The sequence below is a fragment of the Cebidichthys violaceus genome, unplaced genomic scaffold, assembly GCF_023349555.1.
Source record: "Cebidichthys violaceus isolate CVI_PGR_0920_01 unplaced genomic scaffold, fCebVio1.0.p SCAF_14, whole genome shotgun sequence".
Classification (NCBI taxonomy): Eukaryota; Metazoa; Chordata; class Actinopteri; order Perciformes; family Stichaeidae; genus Cebidichthys; species Cebidichthys violaceus.
The window spans coordinates 6,830,743-6,841,704 of NW_027176307.1; the positions used below are offsets into that span (position 1 = coordinate 6,830,743).

The following is a 10,962-nucleotide window of genomic DNA, read 5'->3' on the forward strand; positions in this document are numbered from 1 at the left end:
CTAAACCCCCTGCCAGGCAAAGGATATCAACATGCAATTATCCCAAGACTGATTTGGAAGAAGCTTCTCTGTGTTGCAGTTTGTTTGCCAAAAGCCCATTGGATCAAATTGCCGAGCTGTCTGAACTACACTACAACACTAAATCAAACTGTATTTAGCTGGGGAGCTTTCCAACTAGCTCTCTACCCCATCACTGTTTCTCACACCTATTTTCCACTTTTGCTTATGTTCATTTTTCTCCAAATCTTTCTGTATCTCTTTCACTTATCATCTTTTTCTATCTATCTCTTTCATTATATTCACTTCCCTGATAGCTTCCTGCCACTTTCACTCCATTTGCTAACCTCTACACATCCTATTCATGTGTGTGTGTTTGTGTGTGTGTGTATTTTATATCTGTATCTCAGTCCTTTCTCTCGCTTAATTATGTTCTCTCACTTTTCATTATTCTTTACAGTTTCTTCCCACAGGCTGTGAAGATAAGGAACTTGTTATTGTTCGCTTATTCTAATTTCTTCAGGGAAGAGAAAGTGCAGGAGTCTTTTCGATGGTTTATGGATTCATTTTTAAGTTCAAAATTGATTTCTCTTCCATAACTACATATAAAGTTCAGTAAAGTTCAGAGGAATGCCACAGTTTAGTGCAAAGAATACAGTATTTGACATATTGAAACTCATACCAGGCGATAGTTGGTTGTACAAATTATTGTCTCCACCATGTCCAATATTGTTTTTTTTATCCAAAGTAATGAGTGTAAGACAATTGTGCCTATCTAAAATGAACCACATAAACAACAATTCTGGTTGAATTTTGATTCTACAACTCCAAGAGAACAAATCATGCTTTCAATCATAATAATAATCTCATAATTGTACATTTATATTGCAGACAGTGATTTTAAAATGTTCTAATTTGCCTGAACTTGATATAGTACTGTTATTCCAAAAACACAATGACAAAAACTATGTTATATGTTGAGGGTGGATGGATTTAGGAGTCTCACAGCCTGAGGAAAGAAGCTGCTCTGAGGTCTTTTGGTGCGACTGGTCTGGTGGTAAGACTGTATCTGTATCCAGATGGCAGCAAGGTGAACAGGCTGTGGCAGGATGGGTTTTGTCTTTTAATATTCTTTGGGCTCTCGGCAGGCACTTCGTGTCACTAATATCACTGATACTGTAGAGTAGAACCATTGACGTTCTGGGCTGTGAACATCCAATGCCAGTTTGTAATGTTTCCTGTCAGGATGCTTTCTCTTGCGCCTCTGTAAAAGTTAACACGAATTTGGCATTGAATAATATTCTAACATATTAATGTCATAGATTGAATCACTTCCTGTCCATCTGATGAACCAGGCATGGGGTTCGTTTGGATGTCAAGAGGAGAGGTCGAAGAGCACTGTAAATGAGGAGCTGTTTTATTTGATAAAGTAAGTTTTGTTTAATGCCTTCAGCAGAACTCCTGTTGAACTAGCAATTGTCTTTTCATTGTCATTGCAAAGTAACGTTATGTACATTAACTTCAACATGATAATATGGAGCAATCAAAGGAATAATGCAAAATTGCAAACTTGACTGGAACTGCTGAACAAATCTGCTTTCTCCGTCTGGATTACTTGACCCGATCAATTCATGGATTCATTTTTATTTTCTTTACTGAAAGGAAAATTGTGTAAAGGAATGAGGTAAGCTGATCTCAGCATTCAAGGCAACTCATTTTGGGTTAGTTAGATGTGGTGAACATGTAATGTAAAGTGCGACCCCTCGGCCTCTAATATGTTGGCTGATGGTGTGTGGTTGGTTGCTCCGTGTTGCTGTCAAGGATTGGGTTAATGTTACAGTTGTATTGATTTGCCTGGGCTTCACTGTTTGTGTACTGTAATGTAGCTGGCTTGCTAGATTTGTGTCTTGCGTTATTATAAAATAGGATTCAGGAGACAAACTCTTCTCCTTGTCGTTAACATTGATTGGCATGAAATCTGCTGCTTAGTTCTCAAATGTAAAAATAAAAATGTTGTTATAACGTTAACATTAATAAACTTTACCTTTGGGGCCTCTTTTGTTCAACATCTACATGCTTCCACTAGCTCAGATTATGGAAAACAACAAAGTGTGTTATCATAATTATGCAGACGACACAAATCTACATAACTATATCATCAGGGGGACTATAATCCCATACAAGGGCTGGCTAAATGCATTGAACAAATCAACAACTGGATGTGCCAGAATTTTCTATTTTATTTTTAAAGATAAAACAGAAGTAATTGTTTTTGGTACCAACACTGAAAAAAGTGAAACGACTGTATCATTCATGTAAAGTATATTTTTAATTTGGTCTAATCGGAAATCATGGTTTTCCGGTTTAAACATGTTTTATTCACTTTGCCTAAAAGCAAATAGCACTCCCCATAGACCAAATTAAAAGCAATACTTTCAGTCAAATTGTATTTTCACTTAAGACCAGAGGTTTACATGTCACGTGACCACCACGTGACCATATGACGTCGCATCTGGTCGCTACTTGTGGGTTCTGATGTCCGCCATTACCTCGCTTCGCTGAACTTCTGAAGTGAAAACCTTCTGCTCTTCAAGGGAACTCATTTAAACAAGGTAATAATGGATATTTGCATATTTATCGTTAGTGGGAGAATGTACAACTACTTAACACTCTGTAAACTGTAAGTCTGTTGACTGCCTTTATATTTCACACATGTTAGCGAACGCTAGCTAACGCTAGCTAACGTTAGCGAATGCTAGCTGCTTTTGTTTCCTCCTTCCGAAAGTTAATATTGTTGCTAATGTTATTTAGCTGTCGCTCGCTTTTCTTTAGCGGTAGAGTAAACTGAGAGAAAGCCGGTCCTGCTCTGGGTCTGGACTAGGGACATGTTTTAATGACGGTGAAGGCGGGCTTCCCGCACCACACACACACACACACACACACACACACACACACACACACACACACACACACACACACACACACACACACACACATAATACGGACATAATATGGCAGAGTGGCGAAAAAGGTGAGACGAAATGCACGTTACTGCCATATGTCTTTGGAGTAAAAACGAAAAAAAGATTTAGTAAAACTGTTTGAAACAAAAAAAAAAAAAATCGGAGTTGACGTGCTGTTTGCCTGCTGCTTGGCATCCACAGCCCACATGGTTACAGAGCCAGAGCGGTCTGTTTACTGTATGAACCACACTGCCGCCTCATAGGAACAACATATGACTTTGATTTCACCAACCAGCTAGTCATTTCATATTCTACACATTATAGAACAGCGATCGCTATGTTCTCTCGTTCTCCCGTTCTTCCGCCATGTCAGCCCAGGTCGGACACCGTCATTCTGCATAATAATTAGCCATGTGCTTTTCTGTTAAGTAGGTAACTTGTGTATTTTCGCAGCCTGGTGTGGCAACTTCATTTCTTTCAAATACCACAAATTACACATCAAAATGAAGTTTAGAACATGTAGTTTTTAGCTGTATGTGTGATTTCCTCAATTTAAAATAAAGCATTCTAATTATTAAAATATCAATGTTTTACCTTGTATTTAAGCCAGTATCCCTGTCTCTATCCATGGGGTGGTCAGATATATCAAGAAACTTAGTAAAACATAAAGTGAGAGAAAGATGAACAGTACACTATCTGGATATGAAAATATGTTCCATAAATTATTGTATGCCTATGTTAAATTAATTGGATACTTAAAAGCCACATATTCCACTGCCAATGAATATTGGGTAACAAAATACAACATTTGCCTGATTTAAGGCAATTACGGATATAAACCTTGCCCACTTCTGGTCTTCTATTCAGATACAAATACAGAGACAGAATTTTGTTTGATTAAACAGCTGCAGATAATGTCGCAGTACACCTCTATTAAGTACTAGATAATGAGGAACAGAATTAATATTCCATTATTTCAGCTGTCAGTATGTTGCAGTATAGTACAACACCTCCAGTATGTCTAAAGCCTAATTAATAAATGTGTCTGTTGTGACAATTATGGATAGTGCCAACTGTCACAAAAAAGTTATTTCTCTCTTTTTCCTTTGTGTTTACAGGTTTGCTGGTGTTTCCCGTAAAGGTCCGAAATTGTAGCCATATTGCTGAATTTGGTAAGTCCCAATATGAAAACTGAACATTATTTTTATGTATGTTTAAATGACAAACCCAAAATATAATTGCAGCACTTCAGAGAATACCTTGAATTTATTTCAATAATTTGTGTTGAATTTGTATTGTAGTGGACATAACATGACAGTATACAATTTTAATGGCAGATTCACTTAGCTTAATTTCTAAAAAATATTATATTATTATTATTATTATTACATTAGCCGATTTAAATGAAGCCATAACAACATTTCCATTTAAGTGGACTGATAAGACAAATCGTCCTCATCTTGTGCCAATCACCTATGCCACAAAAAGAACAATTGGAGGAAATGCACACGAGAATTGGAGCCTATTGAGATTTCTTCCTCTCTTGATCGGAACAAGAGTTCCATCAAACGAACCAGCGTGGCAGGTCCTTTGTGAATTGAAGGACATTGTGGAACTTGTTGTTGCACCTTTTCACACTGAGAACTCTAGTTCTTATCTTGACTTCAAGATATCTGATCACAGGACAGTATTCAAAGAAGTTTTCCCCCATGAAAAAATTCGGCCCAAACATCATTACTTGGAGCATTATCCACAGTTGATACGTCAGTTTGGCCCCCTTGTTGCACTATGGACTATGAGATTTGAATCAAAACATAGCTTCTTCAAAAGAGTAATTCGTCATACAAACTGTTACTAAAATGTACTGTACTCGTTAGCGCAAAGGCACCAATTTCAGACTGCATATAATCTGTACATGTGTAGATTTTCTAAGCCATCTTTGGAGGTTACTGATGTTTCAACACTTCCCCTTGATGTTATTAATGAAGATATTGCACTTGCAGTGAAACAGAAACACCCACATATGGACAATGTGAACCTGGCAAAAAATGTATCCTACAGTGGCTTTAACTATGGGATTGGATGGTGGTAGCCCATAGGTTGCTGGCTGGACTTCCAGAGTTTTGGGAAATAGTTCATATGATCGTTCTACAAGAGAAACTCATTTTCATTGTCAAAAAAGTGGATACCTGGTATCTGGAACATTATCGAGCTTATGACTTGGTCATATCTACTCCTAAAGAACTACGGCTTGTTGGGGTGAATGAACTGACAGATCCCTATCCTTTGGCTCACTACATAGTTGGTGGACAGCACTTCATCTCTCTGAAGAGATACATTCATGCATAAGGTTGTATATCAATACATTTGTTAATATGAATTGGATGTTATGGCCAATGTTATGACACTAATATTACTGTTTTTATTTATGTTTTTAATAGATCTTTTTGGATGGGCTGACATGGCAGAGAAAAGGCCAGCCAAGTTGCGAGTTATTCTGATGACACCAGGAAGCTAATTCTGCCTGATGGAATTCCAGAGACAATAGAGACAATAGAGCAGCTATTAGCGTAGGTCAAACATGACAAGATTGTCAATGAGTTCAAAATTAAAGTCAGATATCCTGGATAAGGTAGCTGAAGAGATATTTAAGTACAAAGCCTACCCAACAGATGCTGACTTCAGTGACGTGGCTGAAGCACTACTCAAGAAGCACCCATGCCTCTCTGAGCCTGGTTCGTACAACGGTTGCTATGGGTGGAAGCAGCGCCTGAAGACAAAAATGGGCAACTACCGTACTCAGCTGAAGGGCATCGGGTCTGAACTGCTTGTAAATTCACTCAAGTCCAAAAGCTCCAGAAGATGCATTGCCAGCAAAAAAAGTAAAGAAACCTAAGAGAGGAGAGGCCAACCACATTCATGACATTCCTACTGGAGAGACCTCAGACAAATTGGAAAATGAGAGACTGTCACTTTTAAGTGAGGTGAAGAAGCGAAACAATCGTTCAGTGATAAAGTCCAAAATGGACAAGACTTTTTCAGTGTGAAGACGGGAAATTGTGGAAAAGGAATTGGGAGTGGAAGAGTTGAAAGAGAGATGGCCTGCATTGTTCTCAGTGGATGAGGTATGTGACTTTTTAAAGTCAATGGCAATAAGTCAGTGGTGGCTTGTAAAGTAAATTATATTTTCTCCTATCATAAGAAACCTACTAAAAAGCACATCTGCAATGTAACATGTATTGTTTTATAACATTTGCATGTGCTATTATGTTTTTCAAAGATCAATGCTGAATTTACAAGAATTACGACTGTGCCACTTCAACCACGGTTCCTCGCTTCCTTGGACAAGCACTACGACAGGCTGATGGAGATCATCAAAAAGAAGGGAGGAGTTATCGGAGAGAAAACCCGGAATATACTGAAAGTTCTTGATCACGTATGTACTTGCTTTGCTTACGACTTTGGAGTCAGAGATTACCTGTTGACAGATGTACTACATTAATCTTTTGAGTTTCAAAGGTCTTTAAAATGGTTTGCTCAAAGCGTGTGTACATTAGGGCCTTGCAAAAAGTGCTATTATTGCTATTGACCATCCAACCGAATTTCAAGTGAGTGCGGCACATTTTACTTTGTCATTAGCAAAAGTTGAAAAAATGAAAGTCTGCATCTCATTTCCCTTCTGTGTTCTGCATTTAATAATAATTAAGTATTTACTTAGTAATAAGAGTCATTTTTGTCATTTAAAAGGCAACAATATACCTAATTCTAGCCTTACAAAATAGCTTATTTACATAGCACTTGAAACAGGACAAACTGAGTAATTTGAAACAAAAAATTTCAGGGAAAATTTCTTAACCGCGACAGCCCTAGATCACTATTACTGTAACTCCAAGGGCCCATTTGTTCATTGTGTAGTGTTTGCATCTTCAGTCAATTGGCAAAATTGGACAGCATCATTTTGCATTTTATAATAATTTTGTGTGTTTGTGCTCTCACCTAGAGCCCTGAGGTGAATCTAAAAAGAGTGTCTGCTTAAGTGCCTGGTTGTGTACCTTGGGGAAGATGGGGACAACCTTCTCAAGGAGTATCTGGTAAGTAGTTTTGCATTAATCACATAAGCTTTAGACAAGATAAAACATTACATATTTAAACTTTCAAGGTCATACATGTTCTTTAGTCCTATACAAATACTTAGGCTTATTGTACATGCATGTTAGTATGCCTATGCATATAATTATTGTGGAGTTCTCTGTCCCCCAGTGGTTCTTAACAAACAGTTGTTTTTTACTAAGGTATCTGTTCTGGTTTATATTTGTAAAACCCTGTATAGTGTTGCTGGACCAGTTTAAAATATTTTAATTAAAGTGCAAAAATATTTAGCCCGGACATAAAATGTATATGATATCCAAATATTTCATTGAGGTAAAGTGTCACAGTGAAATTAATGAAAAACAGAAAACACTAAGCAGTTGTTTCAATCTTTTAACATTGTAGGAAATCTTAATTTAAGTATTAATACTACTGTATTGTCCTATTTGATATTTTTTTGTCACAGCAGATGTTATAACTTTTTGGAGGATATCTTTTATTTATAACTTCTGTGAATGCTGTACTTGTGATAATGTCAAATATTTGCTATGATAAAAATATTTGGCTGCCATTATCTGCTGGACTTTGCAAGTTGTTACATTTTTGCATTACAAGAGCTCCAATTGATTTGTTTGAGATTTGATTTAGAGAACGGTGTAGTTTTTTAAATTGGTACATCAGAAACTGGTTTCATCAGAATAACTTTTTTAATAAGTGTATTGTCTTTTATCAGGTTGTTCAGAAGGATGAAGCTGGAACAGAGCTTGAGAGGTGCGAAATGGTGTTTTTTGTCATCAGGGAGGAGGATTGCCTCCAGCCACCACACGACATTGGAATTGTTATCAATGGTGTGGCAGTCCTTAATGATTTGCCATCAGTAGCGCATGCATGTGCTATGTTATTTGGGCCCATTCATGCTCTAAACTTGAGCTATCCAAGTCAGCTAAAACACTTTTGATGCGCTGCAAAAACTAATCATGGAAATCGAACCACAGAAGATGACACGCAGAGTGTTCAGTCTGAGTGTCAAACTCTAAATATTGAATCAATGAAAAGACATTTGGATACAGCATGTGTTTTGTTGTTATGTAACTTGTATTCAAATTCAAATATTCTTCATGGGTATTACATTGTCTCACATTTTAAAGGAGAGATGTCCAAACCAGTTTTACAATGTTAGAAACAGTAATGGCTTTTACATTGTCTCATGTTTTTATGGAGAGATGTAACCATGTTGTTCATGTTAAGATTTATGTGAATCTTTTGAAGTGAACTAAATTAGACACTGACTGTAACAAAATGTTTTATATTCTAGCAAATTTAGCTATTGTTTATAGTAAAAGTTTAGGTTGTAAAAAAGCAACAAGAAAATATATATTCATCTACATTAAGTAACCTTTTTACTTTGGACTAAATTAAATATGTGATTATTGTGTAATTAAAATTATAGTTTGTCCTAAAACATAAATATAACTTGAGAAAAATTAATAAAATTACCTGTAACAAATTAGAGTGTTTTGATTAGTTTAGTCTGAAGTAAAAACTTTGCTTGTATGTAATAGAAAATATAAGGTTTTTCCAAATTGAAAAATAAAGTTGTATCAATGTAAAAAAAATGGTTTTTGGTCTTTATAATTAATTATTTTACTTTGTGTGAATGTCATTTTTTGTCTTGTTCAAAAGTAATATTTTGATTTGTATTGAAACAAAATTTCAGGTTTCAACCAAATCAAAAATATGATTTGAGAAAAACTAATACATTTACGTGTAACAAATTAAGAGTATTTTAATTACTTTAGTCTAAAGTAAAAATTTTGCTTTTATGTAATAGAAAATAAGGTTTTCCCAAAATAAAAAATTAAGTTGTATCAAAGTAAAAAAATGGTCTATGGTCTTTATAACAAATATTTTTTCTTTGTGTGAATGTATTTTTTTTTACTTTTTCCAAATTAATATTTTCATTTGTATTTAATACAATTTTAGGTTTCAACCAAATCATAAATATAATTTGAGAAAAACTAATACATTTACATGTAACAAGTGAGAGTAATTTTTTTAGGTTAGTCCAAAGTATTAAATTATTAGGTTAGTCCAAACTAATAAATTTACCTGTAACAAATTAGAGTATTTTTTTTAGGTTAGTCCAAAGTATCATTTTTTTCAGTGAAGGATGCACGATTGAAAGTCAGCACTCAGCTTCAATCACTGATGTTAAAAACCGTAAAAAAAACAACAATCCAGAAATCTAGGTGTAGTTATGGATTCAGACCTCAACCTGAACAATCATATCAAGACAATCACAAAATCAGCCTACTATCACCTGAAGAATATATCAAGGATTAGAGGATTTATGTCTCAACAGGATTTGGAAAAACTTGTCCATGCATTTATCTTCAGTAGACTCGACTACTGTAACGGTGTGTTTACAGGTCTCTGTAAAAAGTCAACCAGAAAGCTGCAGCTGATTCAGAACGAGTCCTCACTAAGACCAAGAAAGTGGATCACATCACTCCAGTTCTGAGGTCTTTCCACTGGCTTCCTGTCCAACAAAGAATTGACTTTAAAATCCTGTTGTTGGTTTATAAAGCACTGAATGGTTTAGGGCCAAAATACATCTCTGATCTGCTGCTACCTTATGAACCATCCCGACCCCTTAGGTCGTCTGGGACCGGTCTACTTTCTGTTCCCAGAGTCAGAACTAAACATGGAGAAGCAGCGTTCAGTTTTTCTGGAACAAAGTCCCAGAAAGCTGCAGGTCTGCTGAGACCCTCAGCTCTTTTAAATCAAGATTGAAGACTTTTCTGTTTGCTGCTGGCATTAATTGAACCAGATTCAAGGATATTAATTAATTTCTGCATTTTACTACTACTGTATTTTATTTCTTACACTGCTTTTTAGTGTTTTAATGACTGTTTTCAATGTTTTAATCAATGTTTTTAATTGTTTTTAAATCTCCTTTTCTTTTGCCTTATGTTTTAATGATTTTATGTGAAGCACTTTGAATTGCCTTGTTGTTGAAATGTGCTATACAAATAATCTTGCAAATGCTCCTATCAGGACCTCCTCTTTTTGCTCCTTGAGATCAAAAAAAGTTACGAATGTAACTACAGAATCCTGGATGACCGCCAGAGGCAGTGTTTAACACTGGATATCCTCTGTCTTGTGCATGCGCAGGTCAAGTCTTTATATCAACAAAGTCACCTGTGACCTCGGATGACCCCCGTTGTCTATAAGTTCCGGTGTCATCCTAAGATCAGTCCTAGGGAATCTTCTCGCGAGCTCACGGGATTCCGAGTGACCAAGAACTCTGGCGGTCATCCAGGATTCATAGAACCGTAGTTACATTCGTAACTTTCGTTCTATTTCATCCTTACTGACTGCCAGAGGCAGTGTATAACACTGGATGACTTATATCAACAGAGTCACGAGGAATCACAAGCACCTACCTCGTATAGCTCAGGCAAAGGAACTTGGCCAAAGAACCCTCCCTAGTGGGTGAGGGGTTGCAACATTGACTCTGTAGTGTTTGGTGAATGTGCTCGGAGATGCCCATGAGGCCACAGCACATATATCCTCCACAGGCACACCTCTCAGGGCTGCCCATGACGTGGAGCACGGTCGCTCGCCTTGTATGCATAGGCAATGGCCTCCACTATCCAGTGGGACAGGCGCTGTTTTGAAAGAGCACAGCCCTTCTTAGGCCCACCACAACAGACAAAGAGCTGCTCCAACCGCCTAATGCACACGGTGGCTTGAACATAAGCTCTGAGGGCCTGCACTGGGCACAGCAGCCTTGACCTCTCCTCTCCTGATGGGGGGTCAAACTGCGCAAGCTGGATAGGCTAGTTGATATGCAAGCGTGTCAGCACCTTTGGGAGAAACACTGCATTAGGCCACAAAGTAACACCCGAGC

At 36.9% G+C, this 10,962-nt stretch overlaps 2 long non-coding RNA genes across 2 annotated transcripts; both read left to right on the forward strand.

Annotated features, from left to right (window-relative positions):
* The first annotated feature begins 2,526 nt into the window (after positions 1 to 2,526).
* LOC137870789 (uncharacterized) lies at positions 2,527 to 5,516 on the forward strand. The gene is made up of 3 exons (XR_011102742.1): positions 2,527 to 2,609; positions 4,079 to 4,132; positions 5,402 to 5,516. It is a non-coding gene; the product is annotated as an uncharacterized lncRNA (long non-coding RNA).
* A 732-nt stretch (positions 5,517 to 6,248) lies between these two features.
* Positions 6,249 to 7,867, forward strand: LOC137870790 (uncharacterized). Its single transcript, XR_011102743.1, has 3 exons — positions 6,249 to 6,396; positions 6,961 to 7,051; positions 7,783 to 7,867. It is a non-coding gene; the product is annotated as an uncharacterized lncRNA (long non-coding RNA).
* The last annotated feature ends 3,095 nt before the right edge of the window (positions 7,868 to 10,962 follow it).